Source organism: Lycium barbarum, chromosome 6, assembly GCF_019175385.1.
Source record: "Lycium barbarum isolate Lr01 chromosome 6, ASM1917538v2, whole genome shotgun sequence".
NCBI classification, from domain to species: Eukaryota; Viridiplantae; Streptophyta; class Magnoliopsida; order Solanales; family Solanaceae; genus Lycium; species Lycium barbarum.
The window spans coordinates 45,710,313-45,732,161 of NC_083342.1; positions in this window are offsets into that span (position 1 = coordinate 45,710,313).

Genomic DNA, 21,849 nt, shown 5'->3' on the forward strand with positions numbered 1-21,849 from the left:
CCCCTTTCCTTCGGGGGCTGCGTTTCATGCCCGCAGGTACAGACGTCCACGTGAGTGACCCGACAGCTTAGGCCATCCATCCTGTCGTTTTGGAGTACTCCCTTGTTCTGGAGCCCACATTTTGGTACAGACTCTTCCGTTGTATATCTTTATGTATATATTCAGGGGTACGGCGGGGCCCTGTCCCGTCATATGATTCTTTTGTCTTTGTTAGAGGCCTGTAGACATATATGTGGGTCATGGGTCGTTATTGTTCAGCTATGTCCGTTTGATTTGCGTCTTAAGCGGTTCTATTTGCTATGACGGCCGAAACGGCCTGTATGTCTGTGTATACATATGTATATATCGTTGGGCGATGTGTTTAATGACAGCCTTACCGGCTTTTGTGTGATACGTTTGCTATATGGGACCGCTTAAGACGACATCTGTTCTTCGCATCTGTATAAATCAATGTATGCTAAATATGGGTAAGTCATTTGTATGTCGATTTGGTAAGCAAGTGTGTATGAGTGCCCAACTTGGGCACTAGTTATGGCCCACGGGGTTAGGTCGTGACAAAAGTGGTATCAGAGCGAGGTTGTCCTCGGAATGTCTGCAGGCCGTGTCTAGTAGAGTCTTGTTTAACGGTGTGTCGTGCACCACATCTATAAACAGGAGGCTACCGGACATTTAGGATGTTACCCTTCCTTCTTATCTTAGATCGTGCGATAGAGCTGTATTATTAGGATGATTCCTTCCTAACGAATTGTTATGTTTACAGCGATGCCTCCGAGAAAAGCGACGGCTGCCCAGAAGGGCAAGTCAGCGGCAGCTGGAGAGACCAGCCAGGCCCAAAGAGTTACCAGGGCCCATACCCAGCCTGTACCTGAGGATGTGCCCCCGTCAGCCGGTTCTGTTACACCGCTATTACCAAAGGAGACTGGAGCAGCAGCAGCTGCCGATCAGGGGGTGGCTCCACCGCCTGCTCCCGGGGTTCCAGTACCCGAGCCTCCAGCTTCACAGCCAGGGGCGGAGGATAGGGCCATCAGAGATGCGGTTCAGTTGCTGACTAGACTAGTAGCGGGGCAGGCCCGCAGACACGGACTGGGGGGTTATGATGTGGACCGACATGACATCTTAAGGGTCCGTGATTTCTTGACTTGTAATCCTCCAGAGTTCTACGGGTCAAAGCCCGAGGAGGATCCCCAGGACTTTATTCGACAGATGCAGCGTACGCTGATATTAGTCAGGGCTTCTGAGACCGAGTCTGTTGAGCTGACTTCATATCGGTTGCGTGATATAGCTATAAATTGGTATGAGTCCTGGGAGCTGTCTAGGGGCGAGGATGCTCCCCCAGCAGTGTGGGCTGAGTTTACCGAGGCCTTTCTTGGCCACTTCCTGCCTCCCGAGGCGCGGTGAGCTAGGGTTGACAAATTCCTACAGCTGAAACAGTGGGGCAGGAGCATTCGGGAGTACAGCCTAGAGTTTAACTCTTTGGCTAGATACGCACCCATTATTGTAGCCGATATGACTGACAGGATGCATCGGTACGTGATGGGGTTGGATCATTATTTAGTTGATAGCTGTCTGGTGATGGCTTCCCAGACAGGGATGGACATCGCTCGTTTACAGGCATACGCGCAAGGGATGGAGGAACGACACAGGAGACACCAGCCCGATAGGGATAGTGACAGGGGCCAGCCTAAGAGGGCTAGATCAGCTGGTATTCCGGGGAGTTCCGAGGCAGACAGCCTCAGCAGCAGCACGGCAGATATCTTTCCCAGCCAGCACGGAGTATGCCTCCACAGTTCCCAGCTAGGAGGTCTGATGGTGCAGGACATTCAGGAGCAGGCCAGAGTTCCAGGGTTTCAGGTTCACAGGCGAGTAGAGGTCCCGGTCAGTCGAGACCACCTATGCCTCGGTGTTCCCACTGTGGGAAGTCCCACCCGGGAGAGTGTTATCGTGCTACAGGTGCCTATTTTTCTTACGGCCGTCAAGGCCATATCATGAGAGATTGCCCATTGCTGGGTGGTTCCGGTGGTGCAGCTCAGCCCACGGGGTCGGTTGCTGGTTCATCTTCTTCTGTAGCTATGCGCCCTACGAGGCAGGGCATGCCGGCACCAGCAGGCCGCGGTAGAGGCCGTGGCGGAGTTTCCAATTCTAGCGGTCCTTCGAACCGCATCTATGCCTTGGCTAGTCGACAGGACCCGGAGGCGCCACCAAATACGGATACAGGTATATTATTGGTCTTTTCCCGAAATGTATATGCATTGACAAGTCTAGGCTCTACTTTATGGTATATTTTTCCTCTCCTAGTTACTAATAGAATTGGGATAAAACCCGAATTGATAGAACCGTTTGAGGTAGCCATACATACAAATGAAAGGTGAATATTGAGGATTTAGAAGGCTAATACGGTAATTGTATAGTCGGAAGAGTAAAAGACCCTCTCTAGATCGGAGTGAGATACGTTACAAGAACCTTTCGGAAACTGTTCAGGCCCCGGCTTGTCTTAGATTACGTGATAAAGGTCGTGCGGAGTAGTGGATGCAATTATGCCAGCATTAGCGTATCCAAATGCATTAAAGTTTCGAGGTTAAGCGTGCTAGGGCCAGAGCAAATTTGGGATGGGTGACCCCCTGGGAAGTGTACTAAAATTTCCACAAATGTAGATCTAAGGGACAAATAGGAAGTTAGGGCAACCTAAAGGAAATTAGAGTATATAGAGTGGCTAGAAATCTTAAAGAGGTCGGGTAGGTTAAGACAGACTAGGCCGGTAGAGAAGAAGAAAGCGCAACACAGCTCTGGAATCAGAGTAAGTTTGAATAGTGTTTGGAAATGTTTGTAAGAGAAATGGTAATAAATGTATATGTATGCATATAACATCCCATTTGTTACTGTATCGATCGATAAGTGAATCCCAGCACTAGTGTTGCGATGTACGGAAGACATTAATTGGACGGAATTCAAGGGACAAAGCGAAAAGTAGGGTACAGATGTTATGAAATAGACCGATACTGATTTCACTACAGGTAAGATTAGAAAATTCTAATACAATGATATTTGGAAAAGAAAGAGAGTGAGTAAATGGAAGGTAAGGAGATCAAAATGTCGGAAAAAGTGAAAAGTAAGAAACATAATTAAGCAAAGCCTCCAAAGAGCCGACAGGCAAGACATGAAACTATTGGCGTAGAAATTTGAAAGACAGGTCTGTAAAAGAACTAGAATGTGATAGTATGGGGCAAAAAGAGGAATAGACAAGAGGAAGGTTAACGGTAAAAATAGGACGGGCATGTGGGAGCACGAAGGATACTTTAGTAAGTGACGATAGGAAACCGATTACCTACCAAAGGAAGGACTAGGATAATGAATTGACGTAGTTGATAAGAAAACCTATGACATGGAATGAGGATTCATATGAAGACTGAGGAATTCGATCATCGAGAAAATAGAGTGAAAGATAAGGAACGAGTATGATGGAAAGGACAACTTGGCCGAATCCTCTGTTGTGGAAGGATATAATTACAAAAGGGTAAATGCATAGCCATATTGGTATGGTTGCTTCGAACATAGAGAAGCCTTCCTGAAGGGTGACTTGAGAATGGAACCGATTTGTGCGTATAAAGGAATACCTTGCGAAATTCAGAGCTGACACTACAACAACAAGAGAAGATAGTTACTCCCTAAGAAAGACTAAGGATATGGACGGCTAGATCGAAAAGGGAAAAAGAGTGTATTTAGGAAGAAAGTGACTGGAAACGGTTACGCACCAAGAGGTTAATAACACCGTTAGACATAAAAGACAGAGGTATGTCAAAATGGAAAAAGTAAGCGTCAGAAATGGATGCCCTTATAAGTATCCCGACTAAATAGGAGAACGTAGTTAGCAAGGAGAAAGACAGGACAAACTCCGCGGTGAAGAAACTTCAATTGTAAGAAGATCGCGGAAAGTGATAGTTACTTAAAGGGCATAGGCGTATATAGACCCTCTTAATAAAGGGGGGGAGGACGTACTAGACTTAAAATGAACTATGATGATGCAAGCTCCAGAAAAGGGAATTTACTAGTTCGGGGTATGCTGGTATATCGTGAAGGTTGCGAAACGACGTAGAAATGAATTGATGATAAGTGTACCATGAGATGGATATAAGGAAAAAATATGGAAGATGCCTGGAGAGGTCAACGAATATCAAAAAGGGCAGCCCGAAGCGGCACCATATGAGGCTCGATATGACAGGACGTGCAAATCATCGATCGGTTAGTTCGATGTTGATGGAACTAAGTTAATTGGCTCAGATATGATTTAGCAGGCAGTCGATAAAGTGATACCTCCACGGGAACGGTATGTGATAGAAAATAGACCTCCCCGAAGTATTATAATACACCATGAGGCCAGTCCAACATTCGAGGATGAATGTTCTAAAGGGGGGGAGGATGTTATATCCAGCATCTTGTACATACGGATAATTCAAGATAATTGTGGGAAGTTAAGAGCAAGGCTATATCTTTGACCTTGTTTAGCACACAAGTTGTTTATGAGAGTTATGGATGTGGAAATATTAAGAATGGCTAGGGGTAAAAAGGGAAATTCGTAAGATGACTCATAGAAATATGGAGGAAGGCTAAGGGCACACTTGGAATTTGGAAAATAAATTTTCATGACTTACAAAACAAAAGAAAAAAAAAGTGGGCTTGAAACAAAAGGGGCCAAAGTGGCCGTCCAAATAGGTATAGGCCAAGGCCCATGTGGGAGAAAAATAAATAAGTCCAAAAGGGGACTTATTAGTCATATTCATCTTTTATACTCAGGAAAGATCAAGAAACTTGGAGAAGAGAAGGGACAAGGGGCCATTCGGCCATACTTGGTGGAACAAGAACCTTGGAGAAAAAAATTGTTCAAAAATTATTTTCTACTAATTGGAAGGTCCCTAGCAAAGTGAAGTAATTATTGGAGGAAGAAAAACATCTATTCTTGCAAGGATCAACTTTAGCCAGGAAGGAAGATAAGTGGAAAAGGTAAGAATTAATCTTCTTTTATATGTTATGGATGATTATGTATGTTGTAGTATGAAAAAGTGGATGAAATTCATGAAAATAGGGAACCTAGGTTGTGGCCGTGTATATGTCTGGTGTGTAGGAACAATGATTCAATTATTTTATTTAGTGTTTTAGTTGTTGTTGTTGTGGATTCTATGTTGATAATGAAAGTTTGATGATTCTAGTTGATGTTGAAAGTGTTGGAGAGTGGTTATTGAAGCCAATGTGACTATAATATTATTTCTTGTATTTATGGAAGACAATGTTGCTAGCATGTGAATTGTTGGTATAGTTCATGAATTTGGAAGAAGAAAGTGTATTGTTGTTGTTCTTGTTGAATTTGAAAGGTTTCGGGTAGTATGTTTGTTTGGCCGTTTGGAATGTAGAACGGATTGTTGAAGTGTTCTTGAATATTGTTTGAATGGTTTCGGATTAATACTTGAATATGTGAGCAATTGTGAATTGAACATAAGTGAAACGCCGTCGAAGTTTGTACAAAGAAGTTGCTAACGTCGGAATGCGTTGTGAATTGATTGTTGATATTGTTAGATTGACTGTCGATATTGTTGTTGGTAAATTGGCCGAGTTGAATTCTCGGATTTGTTGTTGTATGTTTGGCCGAGTTGAATTCTCGGGGTTGTTATAATTACAGGGGAAATGCTACCGAAATTTCTGTAGATTAAGTGTTGGTTTAGAATTGGACTTTAAGTGTTTATGGCTAATGTTTGGTATGTATGAATATTGTTGTAGATCTTGCGAAGCCAAAGACTTAAGTTCGGACTAGCGTAGAAAGCGAGCAAGGTATGTAAGGCTTACCTTTCTTTCTTTTGGCATGATCTTTATGAAATGAACAAATGCCATATATGTATTATTTCAAAGAAAGTCCCTTTCTTAGAGCCACTAGGATGGCTAGTATCCTTGATTTCCATAAGTTGTTTCATATGATTGTGATCCGTATCTATGATATCCGAAGATCTATTTGATATGTTGTCGAATTAGCATTTGAGAGATAAGTGATATGATTAATGTCTTGATTTGCAAATAATAGCCCATCCGATTATTCCGTTAAGTCTTGATATATTACGATATGTAAATATGATTCCAAAAGCTATATTTGATTTGATCCATAACAATATCCGAAAGGTACTTGATAGGATCGTTGCTTTGATTTTTCAAAAATAGCCTCTGAAACGCTTGTAGAAGGTTCTGTACTTCAAACTCTCATAACTTTCTTATACTAAGTCGGATTGACCCGAAACTTGTTTCCGAGCCTTCAGGGGTCGGTAAGTATACTTATCCATCGAGTCTTGATTTATGTGCATTTAGTTTCTCACTACTCTGCTCGTGCATGTGTCATTACTCTTTTCGCATAGTCCCGGACCGGTATGTATCGTGCGTATGGTTCGCCGGGTCCCCCGCTTGAGGGTCGGGTGCCATGTATGTATTCCGGAGTAAGATGTGTTACGGTGTTATGATGTGTTTATGGTTCGCCGAACCATATATGATGTGATATTAGGATGTGTGACGGAGATTACTGAGCAAATCTTCTGGAGTATAATGTGTGTGGCGCCAAAGGCAGGGTGGCGCCACGTTCCCCGGGTCCCGCAAGGGACCGGATACCGTTCTTGGCATGCATGGTTTGTGTTTCCAGTAAGTTGTTTTTATTAATTTACATATCGTGCTTACTTTCTGTACTAATCTTCTGTACTATTTATTCCGCTTGTGATTCTGATCATATTACTTTATGCTTTACATGCTCAGTACATATTTCGTACTGACCCCCTTTCCTTCGGGGGCTGCGTTTCATGCCCGCAGGTACAGACTGTCACGACCCGTCTAGGGGCCGTGACGAGTACCCGATACTTGTACCGAGCACCCCTTGTCTATCGTTTTACCTTTACCTCTTAGCAAGCCATATAAACAGAGCCATTTTTTTTTTTTGAACATTAACATTAACGGCGTCATTCTGAACATAGACTAATAAACTTCGTTATCACTTATACATCAACATTAACATGCCAAAACACCATATATCTAACTGTACTTAACTGACTGTACATAACTGTCTACGAGCCTCTAGACGTAGTACACTTATACATAGAAAGGGCTGAGTACTGCCGTGCCCGAATATATATACACAAAATAGTACCAAGGAAGTGAGGCTCCGGAATAACTGGAGCACTGTCAACACTGCTGGTAGAGCTTCTAAGTATCAAATCCGCCTGTCTGCTGACCTGCGCGGCATGAAACGCAGCGTCCACAAGAAGGGACTTCAGTACGAATAGTGTACCGAGTATGTAAGGCATGAATAGTAATATACAGAAAATATGAATCATGTATAATGACATAAGAGAGTTACAACACATGTCGTGGGATAGAAACATAACCTGTATATATATATACCCTTGGCAGGTGCTATGCGTACTTAGCTTTCCTTTAAGAATCTTTCCTTGTTCATATACATATACATATAAAATAGGACATCTCATATTGCCGAGGCGTCGGCAGCCGATCCATTTAACCATAAATATACACATCCCGCGTCCGGGCATCCCGCGTCCGGGACGATATCATATCATGTAATGCCAACTGATCAGGTGGATATGCGTTCATAACACTCTGCCCTTACCTCCATTTCCCCCGTATACATATGCATATATCATGTACATATATCAACGTCTATAGCTCTCTAGCTCTTTTATCATATACATATACGTGTGTCATGTAGGTACATCAGCGTCTATAGCGCTCTGGTGCTTTTATCATATACATATACGTGTGTCATGTAGGTACATCAGCGTCTATAGCGCTCTAGCTCTTTCGTCATGTGCATATTTTAAAAATATATACGCATATCCTACATACATTTACATGTCTTATATGCATTTACGTATCCTATAAACATATATCTCATATGCACGCAGGAGAGCCCAAAGAAGCATCATGTAGTCATCGGAGTGACGTAAAGTCGGTAACCTCCGATTACATTATAGAATACTCGTGATCGCTTTGTCTCACCTTGAAGGAACGAGTATTTTAAGGTGAGACTATCAACGGGGAATAATATTAAAGTAAACGTAGAATGAAATCGGGGCATCATAGATGACAGTTCATAGACCTTGAAATCTTTTAGAAAATAAAGTCATAGCTAGGAAATATAAATAATATTCAAAAATTAGTTTATCATTTTCATGTTTACATAAGATACTTAGCTTAGTCATCTTAGTCATAGAGTCGTTCCGGTAGTACGTATCATAGGCATATTCTCTTATCTAACATCATTGTTATCATTATCGTCATGGAAGTGCCCTCGTTAGAGGAGTCATAGTATTTATCATTTGGTAACGAAATCGGGATCAAAGGTTCCTTTTGGATTCACTTCAAGTAAGTCAAGCAAGACTGTAAGGAAAAATCCGAGAGTAGCGGGCCCACCTCGGGCCGGATGGGGTGACGTATATGATTTACATATATTACGTGTCATGTCATTACTTGTGAGGGTCCTAGGGTAATCGGGTCCCACTTATGCAAGTTCTAGGGGTTTAAGAGGACTTTCCATCATTTGCACACTTTCTAGTTCAATTCTATTGAACAAAAAGTGGAAAACTTTAGGTGCGGATTCCGGGGAACCGAGTTGTCCCCGAGGCTCGTACCCAACTTATTTCAACTAAGACATGCCATAGAAAGAAGGGTGAAGCCTTACATACCTCTTTCCGCTTCTTTTACTATTCCGAATTCACGTTGCAATCTCGTCAAAATCTGCAAATTGGTCACATTTACCCAAACTTTCATTAGGGTACTTAGAGTTAGAATCTTAAGGAACCACTTGACTACCGAAATTTCGGCAGCACTTCCTCTGTAAATATACCATCCTCAACATTCAACATAGCCAAATTCTCATCAATCACAATCCGGGAATTCAAACCCGGCCAAACTTTTTACATAATTCAGCAATCACACTAAAAATTCACATATTCCATTCAAGGTGCATTCCAACACTTCAATTAACATTCTACCTCCTTCAATACTCTCCAATTCCAATGAAACAACAATAACCTTATAATACATATATTCCAACAACATCATAGTAATACCATTACATGTCTTCCATACAAAAACATTATTTTCAATTTACACAAACTTCCAATTGCCAATACTTCACCAAACTTATCAAGTCTTTATTTGCGATATAACATCTACAACACAACGATTAAGATATTAATTACAACTCGCTCATTATTCTTTCACAACTCACCAATATACACGACTATACATCAAGTATACACGGCCACATATACCATGCACACTCACACGTCTCCAACATGTATACACCACTACAATCTCTCCAAACTCAATCAACTTCCATTTTCCACATATCATTCACAACAATAACAACTAAACACTAATTAAAATAATTGAAGCATGACTCCTACACACATATATATATATATACACGCCCATATACTATATTTCTCTCCTTCATGAATTTCATCCATTTTAGCATACTACAACACATATAAACCATATATAACACATAAAACAAGATCAAAACTCACCTTTCTTCTTCAACTTCTCACTTAACTACAACTTGACAACTTGTATGATTTTGAATTTTTCTTGCTCCAACAACAACTCCACCTTGTTAATCACCCTTTACTTGGTAGAAAATGATTTTTGGAGAATTTTTGCAAATTTTTGTTGTGAAAATTGCTCTTGGCCGAAATAGCCTTAAGTTTTTCTCCTCTCTCTCTTGTTCTTGCTTTTCTTGAAATTTCTAGAACATTATGTGGAATAAGATGACTTGGTCATCTTATTTATTGACCAAATTTTATTTAATATGGGCTTGGGCCATAAGCATGGCCGGTTGGGCCTCACAAATTTTGGGCCTTATTATTTTTTTTGATTTTTTTGGGCCAACTCGGTTTGGTCCCGAGTTGGGCCTAGCCCACTGACCTTTCGACCTTAAAACGTTCATATCTCCTTGTACCGAAGTCACCTGGGCACCCACGACCTATGGTTGGAAAGCTAATTCAATTATCTACAACTTCTATATCTTGATACGTTTCCAAATTCCAAACTTATAATACCGTTTTTCCCCTTGAAGTCAGATCACCCGAAAACGTTTTCTTAAAAATATTCGTTTGGAGGACTTCCACTTTGATTTGGCCCAAGGGTCCTTCTTGAGTTGTGTTTAACTTCTCATATGTGATTCATATGAATTTTCAGATGTCCCAAAAAAATCTCGATGTGTGGGTCCCACCTCAGCAATTAATCTGACGTTCAAAAATACAGGATATAACATTCTCCCCCCCTTTAGAACATTCGTCCTCGAATGTTAAACTGGCCTCATAGTGTATCATAATACTTCGGGGAGGTCTCCTTCGTAGACATCTCACATGTTGCTTAGGTAGCTTTTATGTCGTAAGTTCATTTAGTAAGCTCCGAACGTTGGCCCCACGTTAATAAGTCCCCTTTCTGTCACGCTTTCTCCTCTTCCGTTAGTCTTGTCCGTCTCAGCCTACATGACTTTTATAGGCTTTGTAACCACTCCACACACTCTAATTTACATTGGACTACCTAGCTTCACATTCGTCTCTTGTTCCCACATTTGTGAAAATTTTAGCATATTTCCTAGGGGGTCACCCATCATGGAATTGCTCCCACCTGAGCACGCTTAACCCAAAAGCTTCACTGAAATTCGGTGCCTTGATGCCGATATTTTCGCGTAAGCTTCCTCACATGACCTTTATTGCATGCTCTGGAGCAAGTCAAAGTCTTACAGTTCCCAAAACATTTTCGTAACACGTCCCTTCTTTTGTAATTACTGTTTTACCCTTTTGGTTCCCGATGTTCACCTTCCGCCTGTGTGTATGACCACCTCCTGGCTTGGGCTTCCAGATTCCCGATTATAGTAATCGCACCTTCGTCTTCATGCCAAACCCATAACCTTTCTGGAACAACGCATCTCACCTATTGCCGGTTTGCAATATTTCCTTTCCACGCGCCTTCCTCTTAGGCGTATCCATTCTTACGGAATCTTCTTTACCATTCCTACTCTTCACAGTCTGTACGTAACAAATATCAATAATACTTCACAGAACATGCGGCTATATATCATATTCCCACCGTCCAGGACTTCCAGTTCCGAGTAACAGAACAATTATCCAGGCTTACCTTTGTAACTTGCCATCTCGTCACTTGTCTTCTTTCGTCACCACTAGGCCTCTACGAAAATCGACGGTTAGTATAAGGAATCTTATTTCCTATGACTGGGCTCTATCGCACGATCTGAGACAGAAAGAAGGTCAACATTTCCTAGATGCCCTGTAGCCTCCTGTGTATAAGTGTGGCGCGCAACACACCCATAAACAAGACTCTACTGGACACGGCTCGTAGACAAACTCCTAGGACCGAACTGCTCTGATACCACTTCTGTCAAGACCCGTCTAGGGGCCGTGACGAGTACCCGATACTTGTACCGAGCACCCCTTGTCTATCGTTTTACCTTTACCTCTTAGCAAGCCATGTAAACAGAGCCATTTTTTTTTTTGAACATTAACATTAACGGCGTCATTCTGAACATAGACTAATAAACTTCGTTATCACTTATACATCAACATTAACATGCCAAAACACCATATATCTAACTGTACTTAACTGACTGTACATAACTGTCTACGAGCCTCTAGACGTAGTACACTTATACATAGAAAGGGCTGAGTACTGCCGTGCCCGAATATATATACACAAAATAGTACCAAGGAAGTGAGGCTCCGGAATAACTGGAGCACTGTCAACACTGCTGGTAGAGCTTCTAAGTATCAAATCCGCCTGTCTGCTGACCTGCGCGGCATGAAACGCAGCGTCCACAAGAAGGGACGTCAGTACGAATAGTGTACCGAGTATGTAAGGCATGAATAGTAATATACAGAAAATATGAATCATGTATAATGACATAAGAGAGTTACAACACATGTCGTGGGATAGAAACATAACCTGTATATATATATATACCCTTGGCAGGTGCTATGCGTACTTAGCTTTCCTTTAAGAATCTTTCCTTGTTCATATACATATACATATAAAATAGGACATCTCATATTGCCGAGGCGTCGGCAGCCGATCCATTTAACCATAAATATACACATCCCGCGTCCGGGCATCCCGCGTCCGGGACGATATCATATCATGTAATGCCAACTGATCAGGTGGATATGCGTTCATAACGCTCTGCCCTTACCTCCATTTCCCCCGTATACATATGCATATATCATGTACATATATCAACGTCTATAGCTCTCTAGCTCTTTTATCATATACATATACGTGTGTCATGTAGGTACATCAGCGTCTATAGCGCTCTGGTGCTTTTATCATATACATATACGTGTGTCATGTAGGTACATCAGCGTCTATATCGCTCTAGCTCTTTCGTCATGTGCATATTTTAAAAATATATACGCATATCCTACATACATTTACATGTCTTATATGCATTTACGTATCCTATAAACATATATTTCATATGCACGCAGGAGAGCCCAAAGAAGCATCATGTAGTCATCGGAGTGACGTAAAGTCGGTAACCTCCGATTACATTATAGAATACTCGTGATCGCTTTGTCTCACCTTGAAGGAAAGAGTATTTTAAGGTGAGACTATCAACGGGGAATAATATTAAAGTAAACGTAGAATGAAATCGGGGCATCATAGATGACAGTTCATAGACCTTGAAATCTTTTAGAAAATAAGATCATAGCTAGGAAATATAAATAATATTCAAAAATTAGTTTATCATTTTCATGTTTACATAAGATACTTAGCTTAGTCATCTTAGTCATAGAGTCGTTCCGGTAGTACGTATCATAGGCATATTCTCTTATCTAACATCATTGTTATCATTATCGTCATGGAAGTGCCCTCGTTAGAGGAGTCATAGTATTTATCATTTGGTAACGAAATCGGGATCAAAGGTTCCCTTTGGATTCACTTCAAGTAAGTCAAGCAAGACTGTAAGGAAAAATCCGAGAGTAGCGGGCCCACCTCGGGCCGGATGGGGTGACGTATATGATTTACATATATTACGTGTCATGTCATTACTTGTGAGGGTCCTAGGGTAATCGGGTCCCACTTATGCAAGTTCTAGGGGTTTAAGAGGACTTTCCATCATTTGCACACTTTCTAGTTCAATTCTATTGAACAAAAAGTGGAAAACTTTAGGTGCGGATTCCGGGGAACCGAGTTGTCCCCGAGGCTCGTACCCAACTTATTTCAACTAAGACATGCCATAGAAAGAAGGGTGAAGCCTTACATACCTCTTTCCGCTTCTTTTGCTATTCCGAATTCACGTTGCAATCTCGTCAAAATCTGCAAATTGGTCACATTTACCCAAACTTTCATTAGGATACTTTGAGTTAGAATCTTAAGGAACCACTTGGCTACCGAAATTTCGGCAGCACTTCCTCTGTAAATATACCATCCTCAACATTCAACATAGCCAAATTCTCATCAATCACAATCCGGGAATTCAAACCCGGCCAAACTTTTTACATAATTCAACAATCACACTAAAAATTCACATATTCCATTCAAGGTGCATTCCAACACTTCAATTAACATTCTACCACCTTCAATACTCTCCAATTCCAATGAAACAACAATAACCTTACAATACATATATTCCAACAACATCATAGTAATACCATTACATGTCTTCCATACAAAAACGTTATTTTCAATTTACACAAACTTCCAATTGCCAATACTTCACCAAACTTATCAAGTCTTTATTTGCGATATAACACAGACGTCCACGTGAGTGACCCGACAGCTTAGGCCATCCATCCTGCCATTTTGGAGTGCTCCCTTGTTCTGGAGCCCACATTTTGGTACAAACTCTTCCGTTGTATATCTTTATGTATATATTCAGGGGTACGGCGGGGCCCTGTCTCGTCATATGATTCTTTTGTCTTTGTGAGAGGCCTGTAGACATATATGTGGGTCTATGGTCGTTATTGTTCAGCTATGTCCGTTTGATTTGCGTCTTAAGCGATTCCATTTGCTATGACGGCCGAAACGGCCTGTATGTCTGTGTATACATATGTATATATCGTTGGGCGATGTGTTTGATGACAGCCTTACCGGCTTTTGTGTGATACGTTTGCTATATGTGACCGCTTAAGACGACATCTGTTCTTCGCATCTGTATAAATCAATGTATGCTAAATATGGGTAAGTCATTTGTATGTCAATTTGGTAAGCAAGTGTGTATGAGTGCCCAACTCGGGCACTAGTTATAGCCCACGGGGCTGGGTCGTGACAGTGGAGGTGTTTGATGTTTGGGGAATTGATTTTATGGGGCCCTTTTGAGCTCTTGTGGCATGAAATATATCTTGGTTGCTGTGGATTATGTGTTTAAATGGGTAGAAGTTGTGGCTTTACCCAACAATGAAACCAAGAGTGTCATGGGGTTCTTGTAGAAAAACATATTTACTCACTTTGGTGCTCCGAGGGCAATAATCAGCGTTGGTGGTTCTCACTTTTGCAATAGAGCCTTCGTTGGGCTGATGGAGAAGTATGGTGTGAAGCATAGGGTGGAAACCTGTTATGTCCCGTATTTTCGTATAACGGGAAATCAAGAGATAAACAAGACTTGTGTGTATTGAGGAAATAATTTTGGTTTAAGTCGCTATGCTCGTGTTGATTATGAAACTATTAATGTCAAGACCTCGGGGAAGGCCGAGGGTGAATTTGGAATTTTAGAAATTAGTTTCGGGAATTACAAAACGGGACATTTTATGCATTGGGCTAAGAAAATGGAATACAAAAATTGAGGCCCAAAGGAAGGAAAGTGGCCGGCCAAAGGGGGGGGCAAGCCCAAGCCCATTCCATTAAGGTCATGTGCTATGCACATGACCTATAAGTGGATATATATCACATTGTAATGGATAATTATCTAGAACAAAAGAAAAAAATTCAAGAACAAGAAAAAAAATGGCTCTCGGCCGAAGGGTATAGGGAAAGAAAGAAAAAAAATTTGCTAGCTTTGTGGTGATCCAAAAATCCTTGTCCTTAACGTATTTTGAAGTACTCGAGCCCCTCTTCAACGGGGTACAATTAGTTTGGCGTAAGGTGCTCGTTTGCGACAAGTCGGAAATTCAAGAAAAAGGTAAGATTTTTATGTTTTAATGTTATGAAATGGATATATATGTGTTAGTGATTGGATTAGTGTGAAGATTGTGGGATGGGGTTGTGTTTGAGCATGGTGTGTGTGTGTAGAAAGGGTGTGTTTGGCCGTGGCTTGTATGTAGTGCAAGACCATGTGAATTTAATTCCGTTTAGTCGTTTGAGGTGTCGTTGTAACCTTTATAACGTAAATGAATGTTTGGAGAATTGATTTGGTGTTAGAAAATAATTTCGGACGTTATCGGAAAGCGTATACATTTGGTATATTTGTGTATATCATAGTATATTTATGACACTAAAGACTTTAAATAAGAATTATGGTTGATGATAACGAATTTGGAATGAAACGACGCAAGTTAGAACGTTCGTCGTAACTTTTGGTGTTTTGAATGAAAATTGGAAAGTAGTGAACTTTGGGAATGTTTGTATGTGATTTGGAACTTGTATGTAGTGTGTTTGAATAATTGAGAATGAGTGAATGAATGGACTAATGTGGAAATAGAGTTGGAATTTTGAAGTTGAATCAAGAATTTGCCAACTTATGTATTAAAGTGAAATTTTGAAGTTAATGTAGTATGATTGTGGTTTGTATGGTTTAATGATGTTTGGGCTGTTGTTGTCGTTGTATTTTGAGCCGAGCTAAGTCTCGGGGGTGTTAGATTTATAGGGGAAGTGCTGCCGAAATTTCGGTAGCCAAATATAGCCCAAAGACTAAAATGTTACTTCTCATGAATAGTAACTGGTAAAAGTGACCATTTGCAGTTTCTGGACGAAACGGGAATTCCGATTTGAGGAGCGTAAGGCGCCAACCAGGTATGTAAAGCCTACCTCTCATTCTTTTGGCATGTCCTAGACCCACTAGGTAAATTTCGGAATCTCGGGAATAACTCTGCTCTTGGAAATCGAGGTTCAAGTTCGAGCACTATTCATTCAGCGCGATTGAAACCTTTTGGTCCCATTTGGGTAAAAGAACGCTCGTACCTCCATAACTTGTGCTGTTGAGTCCGAAACTCTTCGAAACTTTTGTAAATGACTCTATGGAACCAAAAATCTGCGATTTGTGTCCGCCGCCTCAATTTGACCCGAGGTGGGCCCGCGAGCCCGAGGCTCGCCTATTCGGTTTGTTTGGTTCGTTTGTGTCCGCTATGACCAGTGATTGTTTGTTCATGACTCAATGGTGCGTTTGAAACTTCCTATGCCGTTAGTGGACGTTTTGTACTTTGAATAATGTGAGATTTTCGGAAAATGACCTATAAACAGTTTTTCTCTAAAGATTTGGCAGTTTGGAACTTCGTAACTTTTATACACGAATTTTGTTCAATCTGATTCCTACTCCGAGCCTTCTGGCGTCGATATATACCTATATGTAAACTATATGTTGAGTCCGGTAAATTATTTTTGATATGCATATGGTTTCTGCACTACTCTGTTCGTGCTGTCTGCTATGATTTCGTTCGTCGGTACCCGGGCCGACTTTGTGATCGTGCGCGCTAAAATATATTCGGGAGTTATGATGTGTTACGGTTTCCGAGGCCTCGCCATAGGGCCGGTTACCGTTTATGGAGTTATGATGTGATATGGCATTTGATACGTTCTGATGATATGATGTGTGTGTGATATGATGTGTCTGGAGATTGTACGGAGATTTGAAACCTTCTGGAGTTATGATGTGTTGTGGCACCAGCGTCGGGGGGTGACCACGTTCCTAAACCCTATACATGATTTGATTTGCATTTGTACGTTCGCCTCCCGCACAGGTTTGCTTTGTTTGCGATGTTGGTGTGTTGGTTCTTTCTGACTCCAGCTGTGTTTGTGATTTCTGTACCTTCTGCTTTACATACTCAGTACTTCTCCCGTACTGACCCCCGTTTCTTCGGGGGCTGTGTTTCATGCCCGCAGGTACAGAAGCTCGTTTGGGTGGTCCTCCAGTTTAGGCTACTCATTCTGCTGTGTTGGAGAGCTCCCCTTTGATCCGGAGCCTACTTTGGTACATATCTTTTGTTGTGTCTGTATTCTGTATATTTGGATGAGTGGGTACGGCGGGGCCCTGTCCCGTCCTATGTTCTTATGTTCTGTTTTGTCTAGAGGCCTGTAGTCAGATTTGTGGGTCGTGGCTCCGGTGTGTTTGCATGTGAGTCTGTTTTACGATCTTAAGTGGCCCGTACGCTACTATGGCCAAGTCGGCCTCTGATTTTGTATGTATGTGTATGCTTTTGGGGGCGATGTACATTCCGCCACCCTTCGGATGTGTGTGTGTGAAAATTTGGCGAAGTACATTCCGCCTCTTTTCTGATTTGCGATTTGTTTGATCTGTACGGGCGACTGCTTAGGATCAGTATTCGGTAGATGTCTGATTACGATGTTGAGTCTGAATATCGTATGTTGTGTTTGGACGAGTCTGATTTCGATGATATGGGTGTGAGTTTGTCTGGGGTGTCCCTGTAGGGCACCAGTCGCGGCCCACGGGGTTGGGTCGTGACAAAAGTGGTATCAGAGCGGTTTGTCCTCGGAATGTCTACAGGCCGTGTCTAGTAGAGTCTTGTTTATCGATGTGTTGTGCACCACATCTATAAACAGGAAGCTACAGGACATCTAGGATGTTGTGTTGCTCTTTCTTTGGAATCTTAGATCGTGCGATAGAGCTGTGTTATTAGGATCATTCTGATCTGACCCGTTGTTGTGTTTGCAGCGATGCCTCCGAAGAAGGCAACGGCGGCCCAGAAGGGCAAGGCGAAGATGGGAGAGACCAGTCAGGCACAACGGGCTACTCGGGCTCGTGTTTATGATTTGCCTGAGGTTACACCTCATTCTGAGGGGTCTGCTACACCCCCATTAGTACAGCCGGGAGCGGGACCTTCAGCAGCTCCAGAGGTCCGTGTACCCGCTCCTGAGACGCCAGCTTCTCAGCCAGGGGCGGAGGATAGGACCCTGAGGGAGGCTGTACAGTTGTTGACTACGATTGTAGCCGGCCAGGCTCGCAGGCGCGGGCGGAGAGACGATGATGATGAGGACAGGCGGGAAAGCCTGAGAGTTCGGGAGTTCTTGTTATGCGGCCCTCCAGAGTTTTTCGGGTCTAAGCCCGATGAGGACCCCCATGACTTCATTCGGGGGATGCGGCGTGCATTAGACTTGGTCAGGGCTTCAGAGACCGAGTCGGTGGAGCTAGCTTCGCATAGGCTTCGGGATGTTGCCGCGCATTGGTATGAGACTTGGGAGCTATCCCGGGGTGAGGGTGCTCCTCCAGCTATGTGGGATCAGTTTGTGACTGCTTTCACCCGCCACTTCCTGCCCCCAGAGTTACGACGGGAGCGAGCTGATCGGTTTTTGCATCTGCAGCAGAGGGGTCGGAGCGTCCGTGAATATAATTTGGAGTTTGATTCCCTGGCCCGGTACGCCCCTGCCGTGGTGGCAGATATGACAGATCGGATGCATAGATATGTTATGGGGCTGGATCGTTACTTGATTGACGGGTGTATGGCGGTGTCATTGCAGACAGATATGGACATTGCCCGTCTACAGGCCTACGCCCAGGGGATGGAGAACCGGCACCGAGCAGATCGGCCCAGCCGAGAGTATGATGGGAGACGGCCCAAGAGGGCCAGATCAGCGGGATATTCTGGAGATTCTCGGAGCGGGCAGCCTCAGTATCAGTCCAGCGGGTACTTTCCTCCGTCAGGCCGGGACGCACAGTCTGTTGGTAAGAGGTTTGATGGAGCAGGACCGTCCAGGGCAGACCAGAGTTCCAGAGCCCCAGGTCCTCAGTCGAGCAGGGGTCCCAGTCAGTCTAGGCCACCCATACCCCAGTGTTCGTATTGCGGAAGATCGCACCCAGGTGAGTGCTTCAGAGCCACAGGGGCCTGTTTTGCTTGCGGCCGCCAGGGCCACATCATGCGGGATTGTCCGTGGGCAGGCGGTTCCGGTAGCGCAGCACCGCCGATGAGATCTGTTGCGGGTTCGTCATCTACCCCTTCGGCCACGCGCTCGACAGGGCGAGGTATGCCAGCACCAGCGGGCCGCGGTAGAGGCCGTGGTGGGGGTTCAGATTCTAGCGGTCCCTCGAACCGCATCTACGCTTTGACTGGTCATCGGGACCCAGAGGCACCCCCAGACACAGACCCAGGTATATTACTAACCCTTTTGTTTAATGAATATGTGCAATGGTAGGTTTGTGCCTCAGTATTATGCGATATTCTTTTGTGTGTGTCAGTAAAGGTAGGGTAAGAATCTGAATTAATGAAAATATCTGAGGCAGTTATCTGTACGTGTGTGAGGAAAATATATGGGAGTTGGAAGGCTAGAACGATAGACCACATAGCCAGAAAAGCAAACGACTTCTTTGGGACAAAGGGGGACCCGCTACGAAAAATTTCCGAAAAATTTGCTAAGACCCCGTTTGGCCTAAAATTGCGTGACAAAGGTAGTACGGGGCAATTGACGAAATTATATCAACCCTAACGCGTCAAAATACGTAAAAGATTCGGGGTTAAGCGTGCTCAAGCCAGAGCAATTCAGGGATGGGTGACCCCCTGGGAAGTAATGCAAAAATTTTGCACAAGTGTAAGTATGATTAGGGTAAATGAAAACTTGGGGTAACCAAAGGCAAATGGGATGTGTGTGAAGTAATCAGTGCCCTTTCGAGAGTCGCGCGGAACGAGGCGGACTAAATGGGCAAAAGGGAAAGTGGTATCAACACCTCTTGGGAAATTGAACGAATTGGAATAACAGTCAGAGATGTTCGCCAGTAAGGTATGAGTAAACGTGTGTATGTGTATGTGTATGTGTATGTGTGTGTGTATGATTTCCATTCAGGGCCATGAGGGCTAAGAGCCGAGCCCCGGAAACTAATGTAGTGATAAATAAAAGATAAGCAGTGTGAGTAAGTGAAATTTTTGAAGGAAGTCGATACGTAAGACGCAAGGCGAACTGTGTGACGACTTGGTGAGTGAGTTTGCAAATGAAGGGAAATTCTCATGAATTATTGGAGCCTTAATATAAATGATTTAATCCCAAATTGACATTCTATCCATAGTGCTTCTGCACTTCCGATGCCGATGAGGCTCTACCTAGTACGCCTCTATATTTTTGAGTTCGACTACGTTCCTGTTCGATGAACCTTTTGTGTGTTTGATTCTGAATCCGTTTCTGTCTGGCACACCTCTGTGGGTCTGACTCTCGGTATAAATTCATCTGATATGCTTCGGTGCGTTTGATTTTGACCGCGTGTGTGTTCGATACACTTCGGTTTGACTGGTCACGACTTTGTATGAAACAATCCTGTATATTTGATTCTGATTTCGGATCTGTCCGATATGAGTCCGTACGTCTGACTTCGATTGTGAATCTGTTTAGTATACCTTCGTGTGTTTGATTCTGCTTACGGATTCGTCCGATACTCCTTTGTACGTCTGACTCCGATCTCAGATGTGTCTGATATGCTTCCGTACCTTCGATGTTGACTACGAATCCGTCCGCCATCGTTGAGTATGTCTGCTTCCGATTATGAATCCGTTCGGTTTTAGTTCTGAGTCTGTTGGGCATGAAGTGTCTGATATGAAGTAAAGTGAGATTACGACGATGTGGTAAGGAAACTCAGGAGTGTGAAAAGAAGATGATATTGGCGATGATATCTGGAAAGCGTCCGTCCCTTACAAGAATATAGTGCAGAGTTCGGTGATTAAGTAGAGTATGAGAAAATGTATTATGGAGGTATTTGAGTCGGTGACGTGAAAAATCTACCCTAGTATTGGTAAAGAAGATATGTCGGAGAAATCAATAAAGGACAAGTATCAAGAGAACCCTCCCGGAGTAGTATGACACCCATGAGTTCGATTCAACATTCGAGGACGAATGTTTTTAAGGGGGGGAGAATGTTATGTCCCGTATTTTCGTATAACGGGAAATCAAGAGATAAACAAGACTTGTGTGTATTGAGGAAATAATTTTGGTTTAAGTCGCTATGCTCGTGTTGATTATGAAACTATTAATGTCAAGACCTCGGGGAAGGCCGAGGGTGAATTTGGAATTTTAGAAATTAGTTTCGGGAATTACAAAACGGGACATTTTATGCATTGGGCTAAGAAAATGGAATACAAAAATTGAGGCCCAAAGGAAGGAAAGTGGCCGGCCAAAGGGGGGGGGCAAGCCCAAGCCCATTCCATTAAGGTCATGTGCTATGCACATGACCTATAAGTGGATATATATCACATTGTAATGGATAATTATCTAGAACAAAAGAAAAAAATTCAAGAACAAGAAAAAAAATGGCTCTCGGCCGAAGGGTATAGGGAAAGAAAGAAAAAAAATTTGCTAGCTTTGTGGTGATCCAAAAATCCTTGTCCTTAACGTATTTTGAAGTACTCGAGCCCCTCTTCAACGGGGTACAATTAGTTTGGCGTAAGGTGCTCGTTTGCGACAAGTCGGAAATTCAAGAAAAAGGTAAGATTTTTATGTTTTAATGTTATGAAATGGATATATATGTGTTAGTGATTGGATTAGTGTGAAGATTGTGGGATGGGGTTGTGTTTGAGCATGGTGTGTGTGTGTAGAAAGGGTGTGTTTGGCCGTGGCTTGTATGTAGTGCAAGACCATGTGAATTTAATTCCGTTTAGTCGTTTGAGGTGTCGTTGTAACCTTTATAACGTAAATGAATGT